This window comes from Gracilinanus agilis, chromosome 3 (genome assembly GCF_016433145.1).
Source record: "Gracilinanus agilis isolate LMUSP501 chromosome 3, AgileGrace, whole genome shotgun sequence".
Taxonomy (NCBI): domain Eukaryota; kingdom Metazoa; phylum Chordata; class Mammalia; order Didelphimorphia; family Didelphidae; genus Gracilinanus; species Gracilinanus agilis.
Window position 1 is genome coordinate 433,555,429 of NC_058132.1, and position 20,385 is coordinate 433,575,813.

Consider the following 20,385-nt stretch of genomic DNA (forward strand, 5'->3'; position numbering starts at 1 on the left):
AAAGCTCCTTTAACAGTCTTAGGGAGCTGCTTCCACAGTCATGCACCTCTCTGAACAGCATCCCTACCCAAGGTCCTGGCCTGTGCTCAGGATCCGTGTCAGAGCCTGAGCTCAGTATCTGAGTCCACGCCTGCCTCTGTGCCTGTGCTCAGGGTCTGTGTTCAGAGTCTGCACGTTTTTTAGCCCCTAGGGTTTTAAGTCTTGCTGCTCTCAGGAGCTGGCCCTGTTGATCCCAGGTAGCTGCCATGGACTTAATGGGTGCCCTAAACTTCCTCTAACACTTTTGCACTAGCTTTGGCACTGTAGGTGGTGTTGGGGGGAGGTGATTGCCCAGCTCACATTTTAGTGAGCACTATTTCACCCCTATATAGCATGGAAATGCCCCGATTTCATGTACCTTCAATACTGCACTCTGTTGTGGGGTCCCTTCATTCATCTGGATATGTTTTTATGTCTTCTTGAGTAGTCCTGTATATGTTTGCTTAGGAGAGGTTAAGTAGCTGCTTTTTACTCTGCTGCCATCTTAACCTGGAAACCCATTATGTTGATCTTAACAGAGATATTTGGGGAAGCTGAAAAGATGGCCTGAAACTAGAAACCTGTAGGACTCACTCCTCCTCCACACACAGGCTTGAGTGAGGAAGGAGGGGTAGGTACTCCTTTCTCTCACCCCTCCCACCAAACAGTTGGATATCAGTTGGAAATGGAGGCAGGACTGATGTTCTCTGGTAAGGCTCAGCAAAGCAAATCTCTAATGATCACTATCTCAACTTATATCCCCCGCAGATTTGACTGAGGGACAATAGGAGAATCTTGATATCTTGTTGTTATCAGGGACAGATGAGGATCTGAATTATTTGGCTGGCAACTGAAAGGAACCAAGCTCTATGGTGGCTGTGATTATGCCCAAAATAATAGTCTGAAGAGGAAAGAAGTCTTTGTAATATCATTACTGTAAGAACCAGCCCTTCCTTTCCCTAAGTTATGTAAAATAGATTAGCTATCTCTCTTTCTCAATTTGCTTAGGTTCGTACAAGAGCCCTGTTAACATTCCTGTTATTTCATAAACAATATTCTGTGGGAAAGCAACACCCCTCCCCCAAGAATGAAATAATATTTAGCATTTTACTCTCTATAAAAGTCTTTCCCTTTCTCATAATAAATGGAGATCTTGGAGCCCATACATCTTTCCATCTCAACATACTACCAACCTCCCTTATGCTTTAGAGGGCAAAGTTGATATGCCTTATATGTTACATCTTTTCTTTTTCATAGGACAAGCCTTCTATGCATGACTTGGGCAGCAAACAAAACTTCAGCCCACAGAGCATAGCCTTTTAGCCTGTCATTTGGAAGATGCTCTATGAGTCACTCTCTTCTACTTAAGCTACACAGGCTGGGTGGGGCCACATCCTCATTGTGATATGCTGACTTACTATCTACAGAAAAGGGGAAGTTACAGAAATGGCAGTTAATATGAAGTTAGAGAGTAAAAGCAGCTAAATATATTACATTTAGCTTGCTATATAACCATATAAACTCTAATCAACCCAGTTATTAATCAATATACCAGATTAATCAAGAGACCAGAGAAGATTTCTGGGTTAAGATGGTGGCAGAGTAACAAGTAGATGTTTAACCGCTCCTAACCAAAACATACAGGACTTTACAAGGGGATATAAAAACAAATACAGATGAAAGGAGGGACCCCACAACAGGGTGCAGCATGGAAGGGATGTGGAATTGGGGCATTTTAGTGCTATAAAGGGGTGAAACAGCTCTCATAAATCACGGGCTGAGCAACCCCCTATCCCCCACACAACACCTACAGTCCCAAAGCCAGCGCAAAATAAGTAGAGCAAGTTTGGGGCACCCATTGAGTCATTGGCAGCTCCAGGGCCTGCTCCTGAGCAGCAAGACTTAAGACACCAAAAGGCTAAAGAACACGCACGGACTTTGAGCGAAGACACTGAGCACAGGGACTGGTGGAGGTGGATGCACTCCCAAGCGAAAGCTCTGAAACTTTGAGTGGGGAACCAATGCAGATGGTTATACAAAAGTGGAAGTAGTACTCTGAGACTTGTAAAGGAGCCTCCTGCAGAGGATCAAGCAAGGGGGACCACCAGGAGGCTTGACCTTGAGAACAACCAGACCTGAGACCTCAGGAGCCTAAAGAGCGCAGACAGACCCTGAGCATGAGGATAAAGCTGAGAAGGTGCAGGGTTAACAATGGCAACCCAGAATCAGAAAGCCCAGAAGAAAAAGATTAACAACAAGAAGAAATCTTTAACACTCGACACCTTTTACACGGAGAAAATCCAGACAACAGAGTAAACAGAAGAGGAGAACAAACAAGGAATCACATCCGAACTCTCCCAAAATAATGAAAACTCTTGGAGAGTTCAAATCTGAGATGACGAGAAGGTTGGAAAAGATTTGGCTAGAGAAACGGGAACTAGCTCAAAAGGAAACCAGGCAAGAAAATAACAGTTTAAAAAGCAGAATTTTGCAATTGGAAAGTGAGGCTCAGAAATCAAATAAACTGATAAGCAAATTGAACACAAGAAATCACCAGATTGAAAAGAAAAACCAAAAGATTAAAGCTGAAAACCAGTACCTAAAGGCTAGAATTGAGCAATTAAAAGCTAATGATCTCTCAAGAGAGCAACAACAAATAAAACAAAGTCAAAAGACTGATAAAATAGAAAGAAACATGAAATATCTCAATGAGAAAGTGACAGACCAAGAAAACTGGTCGAGAAGAGACAATTTGAGAATCATTGGTCTTCCAGAAAAGGCAGAAATTAATAGAAACTTGGACTCCATACTTAAAGAAATTATTCGGCAAAATTGCCCTGAAGTTCTACAACAAGAGGGTAATACAGACATTGAAAGGATCCATCGATCACCCTCTACAATAGACCCTGAAAAGACAACCCCCAGGAATATAATAGCCAAATTCAAGAGCTTCCAAGTAAAAGAAAAAAATTTACAAGAAGCCATAAAGAGACAATTCAGATACCAAGGAGCACCAATCAGGATCACACAGGATCTGGCAGCCTACACACTAAAATACCACAAGGCTTTGAATATGATATTCAGAAACGCAAGAGAGCTGGGTCTTCACTCACAGATCAACTACCCATCAAAACTGACTTTATACTTCCAGAGGAAAGTATGGGCTTTCAACAAGATAGAAGATTTCCAAGCATTTGCATAGAAAAGACCAGGACTAAATGGAAAGTTTGATATCCAACCACATAAATCAAGAGAAACATGAAAAGATAAATGAGAAACAAAGGGGAAAGAAAGAAAACTCATATATTTTTTTAAAATTTGCCTCTTTAAGGGCTTCAATAAGATCTAATTATCTGTATTGCTATGTGGAGAAATGCTATGTATAATTCTCGGGAGTGAACTCTATTCACTATTATAGTATTCACAATTATAGTAATCAGAAAAATAATTCATAGGGATAGTTTGGAATACTAAATGGTCTAAGATGATATAGGGGATGGGAAAGAGGGGGTGAATAGTAGAGGACACCAAGAGAAACGTGAATGAATAAGAAAAATAGGATGTTCTATTATATACAAAGAGGCCATGGAATGGGGAGGGGACAAATACTATTATAAGAAGGAGAGGAAGAGAGCATTAAAAGGTAATATTTAAACCTTACTATCAGTGGAATTAACCCTGAGAGGGAAGAATAGCTATATTATCCATTGGGATATAAAACTCTATCTAACCCTACTGACAAAGTCAGAAGGGATAAACCAAGGGGAGCAGGGGAGTGGGGAGATCAAAAAAGGGAGGGGAGAAGAAGGGGGAGAGAATTCATTAGGCCTTTAAAAATAAAAGGAGGGGAATAATAAGGGAGAGGGTTAGAAAGAGAAGTTAATCAAGGGAGGGGATAAGGCTTACTGGCTTAAAGCAAAGCATTGGTTTAAAAGGAAATAGTGTAAAAAGGGGTAGAACTAGGGGAGGATAAAAAATGTCAGCAAATGCACAACTGATAATTATAACTCTGAATGTGAACGGGATGAACTCTCTCATAAAATGGAAGCAAATAGGAGAGTGGATTAGAAACCAAAATCCTACCATATGTTCTCTACAAGAAACACATATGAGGTGGGTGCACATACATAGGTTTGAGGTAAAGGGCTTGAGCAATATCTTTTTATCTTCAAATGAGAAGAAGAAGGCAGGAGTGGAGATCATGATTTCTGACAAAGCCAAAGTAAAAATAGATATGATTTAAAAAGAGAGGGAAGGTCATTACATCCTGACTAAAGGCAGTATAGAAAATGAGGAAATAACACTACTCAATATGTATACACCAAGTGGCATACCATCCAAATTCATAAAGGAGAAACTGGCAGAGCTCCAGAAGGAAATAGATAGTAAAACCATAATAGTGAGAGATCTAAATATTCCTCTTTCAGATCTAGATAAATCAAACCAAAAAATAAATAAGAAAGAGGTAAGAGAGGTGAAAAGAAAAAACTAGAAAAATTAGATTTAATTGATATGTGCAGAAAAATAAATAGGAACAAAAAGGAATACACCTTCTTTTCAGCTGCACATGGTACATTCACAAAGATTGACCATGTAATAGGGCATAGAAACATTTCAAACAAATGCAGAAGAGTAGAAATAATAAATGTAACCTTCTCAGATCATAATGCAATGAAAATAATAATTAGTAAGGGCACCAGGATAGGAAAATCAAAAACTAATTGGAAATTAAATAATATGATTCTCCAAAACCAATTTGTCAAAGAAAAAATCATAGAAACAATCAACAATTTCATTGAAGAGAATGATAATGATGAGACATCCTACCAAACTCTGTGGAATGCAACCAAAGCAGTACTCAGGGGGAAATTTATATGCTTGAGTGCATATATTAACAAATTAGGGAGGGCAGAGATTAATGAATTGGGCATGCAACTCAAAAAACTAGAAAGCGAGCAAATTAAAAATCCCCAGATGAAAACCAAATTAGAAACACTAATAATCAAAGGAGAACTGAGTAAAATCGAAAGTAAAAGAACTATTGAATTAATAAATAAGACTAGAAGCTGGTATTTTGAAAAAAAAAACAGATAAAATAGACAAAGAACGGGTCAATTTAATAAAAAAAAAGAAAGAAGAAAACCAAATTGACAGTATCAAAGATGAAAAGGGAGAGCTCACCTCTAATGAAGGGGAAATTAAGGCAATCATTAAAATCTATTTTGCCCAATTATATGGCAATAAATGTAACAATCTAGGAGATACGGATGAATATTTACAAAAATATAAATTGCCTTGATTAACAGCAGAAGAAACAGACTATTTAAATTATCCCATATCATAAAAAGAAATTGAACAAGCCATCAAAGAACTCCCTAGGAAAAAATCGCCATGTCCTGAAGGATTCGCAAGTGAATTCTATCAGACATTCAAAGAGCAACTAATCCCAATACTACACAAATTATTTGATATAATTAGCAAAGAAGGAGTCCTACCAAATTCCTTTTATGACACAAATATGGTACTGAGTCTAAAGCCAGGTAGATCAAAAACAGAGAAAGAAAATTACAGACCAATCTCCCTAATGTACATAAATGCAAAAATCTTAAATAGAATACTAGCAAAGAGACTCCAGCAAGTAATCAAGAAGATCATCCACCATGATCAAGTGGGATTTATACAAGGAATGCAAGGATTATTCAATATTAGGAAAGCCATCCACATAATTGACCATATCAACAATCTAAGAAACAAAAATCACATGATTATCTCAACAGATGCTGAAAAATCCTTTGACAAAATACAGCATCTATTCCTATTGAAAACACTGAAAAGCATAGGAATGGAAGGACCTTTCCTAAAAATAATAAATAGTATATACATAAACCATCAACAAGCATCATATGCAATGGGAATAAATTAGAAGCCTTCCCAATAAGATCAGGAGTGAAACAAGGATGCCCATTATCACCTCTATTATTCAACATAGTACTAGAAACACTATCAGTAGCAATTAGAGAAGAAAAAGAAATTGAAGGTATCAAAATAGGCAATGAGGAGACGAAGCTATCACTCTTTGCAGATGATATGATGATATACTTAAAAAGTCCCTGAGAATCAACTAAGAAGTTTGTAGAAATAATCAATAACTTTAGCAAAGTTGCAGGATACAAAATAAATCCACATAAATCATCAGCATTTCTATATATTTCCAACACATTAGAGCAGCAAGATGTAGAAAGAGAAACATCACTGAAAATCACCCTAGACAATATAAAGTACTTGGGAATGTATCTACCAAAACAAGCACAGCAATTATATGAAAACAACTACAAAACACTTTCCAAACAAATAAAACTGGATCTAAACAATTGGAAAACCATTGATTGCTCAGGTCTAGGATAAGCTAATATAATAAAAATGACCATTCTACCCAAATTAATTTACCTATTTAGCGCCATACCTATGAAACTATCAAAAAACTTTTTTACTGAAGTAGGAAAAACTATAACAAATTTCATTTGGAATAACAAAACATCAAGAATATCAAGGGAAATAATGAAAAAAAATATGAAAGAAGGGGGCCTATCAGTACCGGATATTAAACTATACTATAAAGCAGCAGTCATCAAAACAATATGGTACTGACTAAGAGATAGAAGGGAGGATCAGTGGAATAGACTTGGGGTTAATGACGTCAGCAAGACAGTGTATGATAAACCCAAAGAGCCCAACTTTTGGGACATGAATTTACTCTTTGACAAAAACTGCTGAGAAATTTGGAAAACAATATTGGAGAGATTAGGTTTAGATCAACGTCTCACACCCTACACCAAGATAAATTCAGAATGGATGAATGATTTGAATTTAAAGAAGGGATCTACAAGAAAATTAGGTTAATGTCGAATAGTATACTTGTCAGATGTCTGGGAAAGGAAAGATTTTAAAACCAAGCAAGAGTTAGAGAAAATTACAAAATGTAAATTAAATGGTTTTGATCATATTAAACTAAAAACCTTTTGTACAAAAAAATGCATCCCAAATCAGAAGGAAAACAAGAAATTGGGAAAAAAATCTTTAAAACCAAAAACTGTGACAGGGGTCTAATTTACTCAAATGTACAAGGAGTTAAATCAATTGTATAAAAAATCAAGCCATTCCCCAATTGAAAAATGGGCAAGAGACATGAATAGACAATTTTCAGGCAAAGAAATCAAAAGTATCAATAAGCACATGAGAAAGTGTTCTAAATCTCTAATAATCAGAGAAATGCAAATCAAAACAACTCTGAGGTATCACTTCACACCTCACAGATTGGCTAAAATGAAAGAAGGGAAGAGTAATAAATGCTAGAGGGAATGTGGCAAAATTGGGACATTAATTCATTGCTGGTGGAGTTGTGAACTAATTGAACCTTTCTGGCTTGCAATTTGGAACTATGCTTAAAGGGCTATAAAAGAATGCCTGCCCTTTGATCCAGCCATACCATTGTTGGGTATGTACCCCAAAGAGGTCATAGATAAATAGACTTGTACGAAAATATTTATAGCTGCACTCTTCGTGGTGGTAAAAAACTGGAAAACAGGGGTATGCCCCTCAATTGGGGAATGCCTTAGCAAATTGTGGTATATGCTGGTGATGGAATACTATTGTGCTCAAAGGAATAATAAAGTGGAGGAATTCCATGTGAACTGGAAAGACCTCCGGGAATTGATGCAGAGAGAAAGGAGCAGAGCCAGAAGAACATTGTACACAGAGACTGATATACTGTGGTAAAATTGAATGTAATGGACCCCTGTACCAGCAGCAATGCAATGACACAGGACAGTTCTGAGAGATTCATGGTAAAGAACGCTGCCCACATTCAGAGGAAGAACTGCAGGAGAGGAAACATATAAGAAAAACAATTGCTTGAATGCATGGGTTGAGGTGGACATGATTGGGGATGGAGACTCGAAACTACCACACCAATGTAACTAACAACAATTTGGAAATAGGTCTTGATCAATGACACATGTTAAAACCAGTGAAAATGTGCATTGGCCATAGGTGGGCAGAGTGCGGGGTGTGAAGATGAATGTAGGACCATGGATCATGTATCCATGTTAAAATGAATATTAATAAATTGTTAAAAAAAGAGATCAGGGAATTTCTTTCTCTTCTAAGCTTTTTCTCTCTTTTGCTCTACCCTTGATTTTGTAAGTATGATGAAGATTAGCTCCATCCCTGTGGTGGAGGAAGGACTATCCCATATTTATACTGTGCCTGGAATTGGCTCAGTTGTATGGGTCTCATATTGAGAATTCTTGTTGGCCTACTTTGTGGAGGTTTTCAGCAGTTCACTTTACCTGGTAGAGGTTTTCAGCAGTTCAATTTAGCTGGTAGCCGTTTTCAGCAGTTTAATTTAGCTTGTTGTGTTCTGCCCAGTTTCACTAAGGCTTGACATTGTTTCCAAAGGTAAATTGTGTTTGACCTCTATTCAGGCCAGATGATGCAGGGCTTCTATGGCATTGTTTTGGTTTGTTTTTTCTCTTATGCTGTAGAAGCTGTGCTGAGATGCTATTTCCCTTTCCCTCACTGCTTGCACAATATTGCATTCACTGGAACTTGCTGAAGCTTTTTCAGTGCTCCCTTGAGCCTTCCTTGCTCTATAGACATTCTCATCAGGAGCATTGCTTCACCCCTTCTTCTGTTTTTTTCTGCCACTCCAGAATCAGATTTGATATGATTTTATTCTTTATGTTTTTTTGGTTGGTTGGTTTTGGGATTTTTTTTTTATTGTACCATCTTGAACTGATCTGCCACTGCTGCTGTGATAGCTTCGTCTGCCATCCTAGTGCACTGCAGACATCACTGCTGTTGTTATCTCAGCATACAACCAGTTCATATCAGTAGTATTTAAAAAGTGGTCTGTTTGATTCCTAAGTGTGCACCTTTTTAGAGTACGTTACAGTTCATCCTAAGTCATATGAATGTATTCTAAAAGAATATCTGCTACCTGTAAGTTATAATTATTAGAATATCATTTGAATATGGGTTCCAGTATTCCACAAAGCCTGTTAAGTAGTTGTACAAAATCAAAAGAACATAGATTAATATGGGGCTGCTTTTTCATATAAGACCTATGAAATGCTTAGATTCAGAATTAAGGGAAAATTTCTCACAGTAATCTTTAGACACAACTGAGGCCAATCATGGTGAATCTATGACATGTGTGCCAGAGAGGGCATGTAGAACGGTCTCTGTGGGCACCCACACTGACACCCTCCAGAGTTCTTTACTAGAAAAGCAGAAGAACTAGAGCTGAGCTGCTCCCCTTTACTTCTCTACCACCCCTGAGTACATTTTTTCACATTACCCTCCCCTCTGCCTATCAACTCAATGGGAGTGCTTCATCCCACACCAGTCTGGAGTAAGGGAGGATCATGGCATTCAGTTTCTAGAGGAGAGTGAAACATGGCACACAGGCTCTAAAAGGTTCACTGTCCCTTAGCTAGGCCTCTCCTGGGGATCTTTGGATAGCAAGTACAGGTATTCATGGGACTATGTTCAATTTTCACATTTAATTCCTTTTTCTTGGCTTGTGCATAAAAGAGCAAAATTTAACCTAAAGTTGTCCCAGGGTATTTGACATCATTGGCATCCCATTGTGGTTTATTTCCCTCAAATTGGAAAACAGAGTGATTCATGTTTCAAGCCATTCAAGCCATGCAGAAAAATGTGGACCCTGGGTAAAGTCATATCATTTCCTGAAGAAACACAGCAACAACTGCCCAAACCAATGACCCCTACCTTAGTAACTAATCAAGATAAAAAGAATTCCTGATAACCCCCACCCACTTGCTCTATCTCACTATCTACTTTTACTGACCACACCTTCTTACCTTATCTTAATTTCTCACTTATTATACTACCTACTCTATTACCATAGTCATTTATAATAAAGTATTTTCCCTCAAAATGGAGTCAGTTTGAATCACCAATCAATTCTTTGGATAAGACCCAATTAACATTAACCTCATCAGTTCCTTACAAATCAATCAACATTAAGCCTGGTTTAAATAATTATTCTGCACCTGTCTGAAAATATTAAAATAATGCATAATAGCACAAAGGCTATAAAGTCACATTCTATTATTTTGCTAATGTCCAAGTTCATTTGCTTATTAATTCTATGCATTGGCAAATAAATATTTAAGATTGCAATTTTTATTCATTGGATTTTATGTCATCTAAGCAAAAAAGTTCTTAAATAACAAAGTCTAAACATGAGATTCAGTTTTTATCATATTTTTTCTTTTTTCTTTAAACCCTCATCTTCTATTTTAGAATGGATATGCATTTTAAGGCTGAAGAATGGTAAGTATTAGACAACTGGTATAAGTGACTTGTTCAGGGTCACACAGTGAGGAAGTGGTATGAGACCTGTGGGTTTTAAAATTAATATTCTATATCTCCAAAGTATAATATTTATAAAGATTGAGAGATAGAGAACTCAGGGAGTGCTTCACAATCAATTCACGTGGAAGAGAGAGGGTGTGGCAGAGTGAACCCAAACTACATAATGACACACATATACGAAAGGCCAAAGGAATTGTGGGTAATACAGAAAGGAAATTTGGGTAATGTAGTTTTTGGGATTCAAGATAATTCTAACTATACATTCCCCCCAGCGATCCTTTGGGAGACCAGTCTCCCTAATGGATCATTCAAACATAACTAACATAACTTTAAGTAGAGATATATACAAATATCACAGTTTTTTAAAGGGAAATTACAATAATTTGGGGAAAAGAGGAAGAGAAAAGAGAAAAAGAACACAACCAATATTATATGATTAACAAAAAGTCATTTAGGGGCAGTTCCCTTTTTGGTAGAAGAGTGACCATTTAAAATAAATGCATTCAATCCTCCAAAGTTCAAATTCGCCGTATCTAGAAGTTCACTCAAGATCTTCTGGTGCAGTGTGTGGCCTCTGCAGGCCTCATGGTGTCTTCTGGATTCTGGGAGGTAGTCTTCTGTTCTAAATTAGGGTCAAATTTAAATCCAAAATTCATAGCAACAACATAGCCCCCTCCCAAGGAGAATAATAACACATTCCACCCTGAGGAAAATATAGGAATACACATGCTGAGATACATGTTCAAGTCATAAGGTATATGAATGAATTATCAAAAATACAGATGAATCCAAAGAAATTTTTAAAAAATAACTTCTGTGGGAAATATAAAATATCAAAAATGTGAAAAATATAATTCTAGGAAAAAAATTCACAAATTGTGACTGGTTCTTGTAGTGATCCATGTTTAGTAGCCTGGACTACTTGTAAGTTGTCACATCATGGAAGAAATAGAAAAAGGAGACTAAATATCAAAACAAATGGGAAATAGTATTTCCTAGTGCTACTCTTTTCTTCATTTTCAGGGATAGTGGAGCCAGAACAATTGATGTTGTGTGCTTGATATAGAGTGTGGTACAAGGAAGTCCTACATCTTGACATATTTCAAGTGCCACAACTTTGAGTCTCATACATGATCAAGTCCTTGAGCTTTTTTGCACAGAATGTCGTCAATCCCCATAGTATTGGTTTTGTTTTGTTTTATGCTTTGTGCTCATTTGGCACTTTGGAGGTCAACTTCTGTGGTCCATTTCTCCTTGGACTAGACATATTCATCAAACAAAAGTCTCATAATATTTAAATACCTAATGGCAGGTTGCCATAGTCCAAAGCTTGTTGGGTACGCATTTATATGCTAGACAATGGACATCTTAGATTATTCTACTGAAAAAATCAAAACATTCAGAAAATCTTTTCAATACTGCTGACATGTGCTTCAAATGTAAAAAAAAATGAGAAAAAACAAATACTATATGGCACATGGCAGAAGAAAAAAACATATTAAAAATGTGTAGTTTTGTTTTTTTTTTTAGAAATTCAGAGGTAAAATATACAGGCTAATTTCCAAAAAATAAGATTCATTTCCTCTTTAACTTGCCATGATCCACAGTGTGAGTGCAAATGAGATAGATAAAGCAATGGAATGCAAATGAGGTAGAAAAAGCAATAATATATTCAATAAAATACAAAAAGAATCACAAAAGGCACAAAATGTTACAAAAATGACAACAAGTAAATATATGTGACTAATATAGATATTTATTTTTGAGGTAGTATAAGTGTTTTTCAAGTACAAGGAGTAACCGAAGAAAGTACAACAAAAGAGTACAAATCCAGCAATAGCACAATCTTATCACAATCGATAATCAAATACAATCAATACAGGCAATTATAATAAGTACAGGCTATTATTCATTATCAATAAAGGGTACTCATTTTACCTGGCTACAATGAATTCATGAGTCCCTCTCCCCAATTTTAATGGCTTTTTTTTGTAGTTAATACAACTTTGAATGGTCTGTCATGAGCAGATTCAGTCAACCCAAAGATTTGAAATTCATTATATATACCCTGTCACCTGGGTTTAAATAATGAAGCAAGAAGCTATGGCGCCTACCTGAACAGCAGCTCCAGAGTCATGGAGTTCTCATAATTTAGTTTTTAATGGTCTGATATAAGTGGCAATGGTTGTATCCTCTCCTAATAATGGCATATAAGCAGGGCTAAATCATTGTGCCTGAATAGGTGGATGTCCAAATAGTATCTCAAATGGTGAGATGTGTAAATCACCTCTGGGTCAGCTTCTGAGATAAAATAGGGCCAGAGGCAGAATTTTAGGCCATTTTAAATGAGTCTCTGTGCACAGTTTCCATTGTTTTAAGTTCTTTATTTATTCTTTCATCTTGGCCCAAGCTCTGGGGATAATACAGTGTATGAAATTTAGGCGTTATCCCTAAACATGAATGAATAAGACTGAATCAGTAAAAATGATTTCTTTTATCTGAATCAGTACATGCTGGCAGGTCAAAACAAGGAATAATTTCTTTCAAAAGGACTTTGGCAACAAAATCTACTGTAGCCCAAGCAATAGGAAATGCTTCAGGCCACCTGGTCAGATGATCATTTATGACCAGACAAAATTTATACTGTCCAGCTTTTGGCCTAGAGAGAAAATCAAATTGTAAGTGCTCAAATGGTGTGTAAGTGAGAGGATGCCCACCAAAGGCTTTGCATTGAAAAGTATGCTGATTAAAGGCCTGGAAGGTAGGACAAGCTGTACATACTTTGGAGGCAATTGTAATTATTCCAGGTGCAATCCATACTCTTTTAACAGAGTCTACAATGCCTTGGGTGCCAAAATGATCATGTTTATGGATGGAGTGACAACTTCAGTTAGAGAAAGCTCTAGGCAGCAGGGGTTTGTAAGAGGGAAAATTAGGTATTTATATATATATATATATAAATAAATATGTGGCCGCCAGGAATCAACAATTTAGGTTGATTCCGTAATTAAATCAGACCCAAGTCAGCATCGGGTTGAAGAGTTTATTTACAGTCTGGTAGGTAAAAAGTAGGAATAAAGAGAAAAAAAGGAGAGGCTAGTCCAGGCCAAAGGCCTGGATGGAGAGAGAAGAAGGTTATAAAGCTTAATAAATGAAGCCGTAAGCCACAAGGCCCAACAGCCAGATAGGCAGAGTTTACAATTGGCCCAGCTAGGCCAAGGAAGTCAGCCTAACTTACCCACATGACAATATAGAGTGTAAGCTGTCTGTGGTCTCAGGAGATGCTTCTGCTCCCAGGTCGAGACAGCAACTGCCCCCACAGGAAGTTCACTAACTTACTTAAAGAGATAGTGTCTTTCATCACTTCCTGTGGTCTACCTCTAATTCAAATGGACAAATGGCAGTTTCTACATTGATTTGGACTGCCCTTTGGGCAGTCCCTTATTCTTGATTTGTTACTTATTGTCATGTGTGGGTAACTCATCTCCCCTCCCCACTAAGGGAGGTTAGGGTGACATCATTAGCACGCCTGGGTTGAGTAGAATTTTGACTATTAATGGGCTGGAGCTAATTCTATTTACACAATCCCCCCGATGATCATATTGGGTGCCTAGTCACCCCAAGTGATCATGTTACACAAACATCTTATACTCACAAAGGTCTTCTAACTACAATAGTAAGAGATAAGAGGGAAGTGGAAAAGAGAGAAAGCAAAACCAATGTTTTGCTAAGCGCGTTTGACAAGAAACCAATTGGGGGCAGTCCTCTATTGGCATATCATGTACAATTAAAGTAGCTGTTCAAAACCCATCAGTCCATTCATTAGTACCCAAAGTCCATTCTGGATCACTTGATGCAACAAACCCATCAGTTCAATCAATTGCAACCCAAAGTTCATTCTGGATCTCTTGATTAAACGTAGGTTCTTCAGGCATCTCTCTGCAAACAGTTCATTCCCTGGATTAAGGAATCAGCAAGTTTTCTTTCCCTGAGAATTTTTCTCAAACAAAACCAAAAATTAAATCTTGGATATAATAAAAATACGATTAATCTTGGATTTTATAAAAATACAATCCCCCCTGACGTGGGTATTTAGAAAGAAATACCCAGATCAGCTCAATATATACAGTTGTGTCATGGGGTTGTATGAGTAAATTCAAAAGAAAAAAAAGAAAGAAAAAATATAAAAATCAAATAGAAGAAAATTGAAGCTTTTGAAAAAGAAAGGCATTAAAATCAAAATATCAAAAGTTATGTACATAAAATTTTTTTTGAAGGAAGCAAAATAAAATTATAACAAGCCCTTTTATTAGGGTCTAATCAATTATAATTTCCATCCTACTAGTCTGTAGGATACAATGCAGTAATACTGCACTTACCCATTTGCAGCTAAGACTACAGGAAGTTGTCATTCTATAAGAGAGAAAAAAGGACCAGATTTGTATGCAAGGGAAGTGTCTTTCATTCCCTTTACTCTCAGGAATATATGGTTGAGCCAGATAATAGCCAACCTGCGGTACCTGACTGGCAGTGTAGTTGGGAGAGTCCTACGTCTTAACATACATTAAGCGTCTCGGCTTCGATTCTTACACTGAGTTCAAGTCCTCAGTGTTGGCATGGGAGTACCTCAATCCCACCTGTATATGTATGATCTTTAACCTTGTGCTCCTTGGCACTGTGAAGATGTTCTCAGCAATCCCATTGGATTGGTAGGTCAGTCTCCATGACCTTGTGCTTTTCTTAGCATTATTAATGGCTCATGTGTTCCTTTCTCCTGGAACTAGACAGAAGCATTAATCACAGTCCCATAACATTTAACAATACATGGCAAGTTCTTGGAGTCTAAACCTTGTGAGTAAGCAGTAATATTACAGCAATTATATATATATTAAAATTATAGCATTGCAAAAAATAATGAAAAAATTAAGTGATTATATGTACTTAAGTACAAGAAATGAGAAAAAGACAAAAATATCAATTATTCTATTAAAAGATATTAGGAGACTCAATAAGAAAATTAAAATAAATCAGGGAAAGAATCAAGACAAACCAATGATTCCAAATTAGCATCCATGAGTCTATGAACTGTTATCTCCAATGCAGGTAACAGGAAACAGTCAATCAGGTTCAATAGAAGATGCCCTCTTTACATGTGAGCAATGAATCCAAGAGTCCTTTTCTCCAATCTTTATAGCTGTTGGGGTGGTTAGTAAAATTTCAAACGGGCCATCCCATGAAGGCTGGGTTGCCCCAGTGCGCTGGAAGTTCTTTATATATATTTTGTCTCCTGGATTCAGGTCGTGAAGTGAAAAGTCTATTGGTCCTGCTTGTACTGCAGTTCCAAATTCATGGAGTTCACACAGTCTGTGTTGCAATTCCTGTATATAGGAAGCAATAGAAGTATCTCCTCCTAATAGTGATGTATATGCAGGAGAAAAAGACTTAGCCTGTATAGGAGGATGTCCAAAAAGCATCTCATATGGTGAGATGTGTAGATCTCCCCTAGGTCTGCTTCTAAGATAAAATAGAGCTAGAGGGAGAATTTCAGGCTATTTTAGATGTGTCTCACTACATAATTTGCCAATCATGGTTCTAAGTTCTCTGTTCATCTGTTCAACTTGGCCTGAGCTCTGGGGGTGATATGGTACATGGAATTTTGGAGTTATCCCCAGGCATGAATATATTTCAGATAAAACTGAATCAGTAAAGTGACTCCCTCTGTCCGAGTCAATACGTGCAGGCAGACCAAAATGAGGAATGATTTCTTTTAAAAGCACCTTGGCAACAAAGGTTGATGTGGCTCGGGCAGTAGGAAATGCTTCCGGCCACCTGGTCAGTTGATCCACTATGATCAGACAGAATTTATATTGTCCAGCCTTTGGCATTGTTATGAAATCAATTTGTAGGTGCTCAAAAGGTTGTGTAAGCCAATGGACGCCCACCAAAAGCCTTGCCACGAAAGGCGTGTTGGTTATATGCTTGGCAAGTAGGGCAAGCTGCACACACTTTAGAGGCTATAGAGGTTATGCCAGGAGCTATCCATACTCTCTTAACAGAGTCCACGATGCCCTGGGTACCAAAATGACCATTTTTATGAATAGATTGGCAAATTTGGCGATAAAAGTGTCTAGGGAGCAAGGGTTTTCCTTCAGAGGACACCCATACTCCATTTACCTGTTTGGCTTTAAATTTCTGCTTCCATTTTGTTACTTCCTTCTCATCATAGGAAAGTGATAAATTTAAGTCATCAGTGGTTGTTAATGTTAAAATTAATTCAGGCCCTTCTATTGCTGCTAGCTTTGCAGCAATATCTGCCCGATTATTTCCCTTAGAGACAGGGTCAGTGCCACCTGTATGAGCAGAGCAGTGAACTACAGCTAGGGCTTTAGGTAGCTGGAGAGCAGAAAGAACTTCATTAATAATTTTTGCATTAGCTATAGATTTTCCAGCGGAGGTTAAAAATCCTCTCTGGAGCCATAACATACCCACTGTATGACATATTCCAAATGCATATCGAGAATCCGTATAAATTGTAGCCTTTTTATCTTTGGCAATTATACATGCATGTTTTAGAGCTATGAGTTCTGCAGCTTGAGCACTTAGATTTGAGGGCAATGAAGCTGACCATATAGTGTTAAATTCTGTGACTACAGCAGCTCCAGTGTAGCGTATGCCATCCCTCATAAATGAAGAGCCATCAGTAAATAAAACTAGATCAGGATTCTCTAAAGGAGTGTCCAGAAGATTGTCTCGAGGCTTTTCAGCCATGGACACTAATGTTTCACAATCATGTAAAGGTTCTTCTGAAACTGGTAAATCTGGAAGTAAGGTGGCTGGGTTAAGGGTTGTACAACGTTTTAAAGTAATATTTTCATTATTTAGCAAGGTTATTTCATACCTTGTAATTCTCTGATCAGAAAATGCCTGTGTTCTATGTCTTAGCAGTAAGGCTTCTACTTCATGTGGGCACATAATTGTTAATGGGCATCCCAATACTAGATCAACAGTTTTTGTCACTAACAGAGCTGTGGCAGCTACACCTCTAAGACATGGTGGTGCACCTGCAGCTATAGGGTCTAGCTCAGCTGAATAATAAGCAATTGGACGCTGGTATGGTCCCAAAGTTTGGGTTAAAACACCTGAAGCTACTCCTCTACGCTCATGTACATATAAAGTAAATGGTTTGTTATAATCTGGGATGCCTAGAGCAGGAGCAGACAGAATAGCTTGTTTTAAATTCGTTAGAGCTAACTTGTGTTCTGGCTCTAATTTAAGTGGTTCAGGGACTGAATCTTTTGTTAATGCTATAAGGGGTTTAGTAATTTCCCCATAGCAAGGGATCCATTGTCTGCAGAAACCTGTTGCTCCTAGGATTGCTCTTAAGTGTTTTTTAGTGGTAGGATTGCTCAATTTTTGAATATTCTCAATGCGCTTAGGGGATATATGTCGTGCACCAGCTGTCAAGATGAACCCCAAATATTCTACTATGGGGAGACACCACTGCACTTTCTCTTTTGCTATCTTATGTCCTCTTTTATGTAACTCTAAAAGAAGATGTTTACTATCTTCCTGGCATGTTTCAGCATCAGGTGAAGCCAGGAGCAAGTCATCTACATATTTAATCAATTTACTATTTTTAAATATTATATTTTCTGTACCTTGGCTCAAAATCTGTGCAAAAATACATGGGCTCTCACAATATCCCTGGGGGAGATGCCCCCAGGACCACTGAGAATTATTCCAGGTAAAGGCAAATATATGTCTGGAATTCTCATGAATAGGAATTGAGAAAAAAGCTGAGCACAGGTCCACGACCGTAAAGTAAGTGGCTGTGATGGGAATAGAAGAAATAATTGTGTTCGGGTTTGAAACCACCTGGTGTCTCTTTATAACATGATTGTTTATAGCCCTTAAATCTTGAACAAATCTATATTGGGATTTTCCATCTGGGCCTAATTTCAGCTTCTTGACAGGTAAAATAGGTGTATTATATTCTGACTTGCACGGGATTATTATTCCTTTCTCAATTAGTGAATTTATCACTGGGGTAATTCCCTCTGTGGCTTCTTTTGATAAGGGGTACTGAGGAATGCAGAGAGCTGGCCCTCCTTTTGTTCTAATCTGAACAGGTACAGCTGATTTACGTAGGCCTACATCAGTAGAAGATGTAGCCCATAGAGACTCTGGGATATCATCTGGGAATTTAAAAGTGGAAGGCTCTTTTACTTCCTGCTCTTCTGAAAGAAGTACAGGGAGTAGGTTTAAAGAGTCCTCTGGCAATTCCAGTGACATAGAACCATCTGGATTGCAAATTATTGTGGCTTTAAGTTTACCTAATAGATCCCTTCCCAGTAAATTTGTGGGGGATCCAGGCATTAAAAGAAAGGAGTGTTCTATTGATAAAGGTCCAAGGCTTACCATACGAGGAGAAAGTTTTTGGACCTTTTGAGGTGTCCCTGATACCCCTACTATGTTTAGAGAGCCAATAGAATTACAGTTTACATCTGGCTTGCTCACCAGTACTGATCTTGAAGCCCCAGTGTCCAGCAAACAATCATAATATGAATTACCCACTTTTAGGGTTTCATGAGGGGGGAAATGTATAGGGATAATAGGCATTAGGACGTCATGGTCAGGGAAGTCAAAGGTTTCCCTTTCTGATTCCAAAGCCGTCCCTCCCCCCACGCACCTCCATAAAGATGCTTGGGCTCCATGGGCACCCCCCCTGAGGGGCATTAGCACCCTGATTAGTTCGGGGCCGAGCTCCACTTGAGATATACTGTTGTGGGGTCATTTGGTATGAGATATCATCATCCTGAGGTTTATTTTTAGCATTTCTATCATGCCTAAAATTGCTATTCCTGGAATCATCATCATTATTATTGCTATTCCTGTTTCTGCTGTTATTCCTATAGTTATCTGTTGGCTGGGTATTATTTCTGAGTAGTCTCAAGAAAGTCCTACAAGTCCCCATTGTATGGCCTTTCCTTATACAGAAATAACAGAAAGCGGGCTGATTGTTAGATTCTTGGAGAGGGGCTATAATCTCCCCTTTATTTTTTAGTTTTGCTTTTAGCATTTTGTTTTCTGCTTTTAAAGTATCTATCAAGTCAGTATCATCCTCCTGTTCTTCTTCTTGGCTTCTAAAAACATAAGATGCTGTCTTCCTTAATTCTTCAAGGCTCATTCTATCCCAACTTGGGCAATTAGTCTTAAAATAGTCTTTGACTACTTTGCAGGAATTTTCTACAAATTGTCTACGTACATGTTTTAATTCCCGTTCTATGGTTAAATCAAGGTTCATATATATTCTTGCAGCCTCAATCAATCTTTCCATAAAATGGGTAGGAGTTTCATCGGTACGCTGTTTAGTTTTTTCGAATTTATCCCACATGTCTTCTGTGTCAGCACAAGCTTTTACAGCTGTTAATAATGCTTGCCTGCCATCACATAATTTTCTAACATCTGCTGGACAGTTGTAATTCCATTTTGGATTTTTATGGGGCCAGTTAGGTGTGCCTTTACTTTTATTATGATTGGCCTGATTAATGATCCTCTCTTTCTCACCATGTGTCAAAGGTGCTCCTAAAATATTTTCAATGTCCTGCCAATTAGGGTCATAAGTTTCGAATATATTTTCTAATGTTTTTAAAACTAAAAATGGTTCTTTTTCAAAACTAGGCGTATTCTTTTTAAATCCAGCTAAATCACCAGGGCTGAAGGGAGTAAAGTGTTTTACAGATACCAGGTCTCCTTCAGTATTGAAAGTAGGTACTTCTCATAAAGGAAATAGTGTTGTGCTATCTTGAATGACAGGGAGTGTAGGTCCTGCAGCAATAGCAGTAGCTGTGATTGTCTGTAGGAGGGGCTGAGGGGTGGGTTGGACAGGTTGAGGAGGTGGGGGTGGGACGGGCTGGGGATGGAGTGGTATGGGTTGGGGAGGGAGTGGTATGGGTTGGGGAGGGG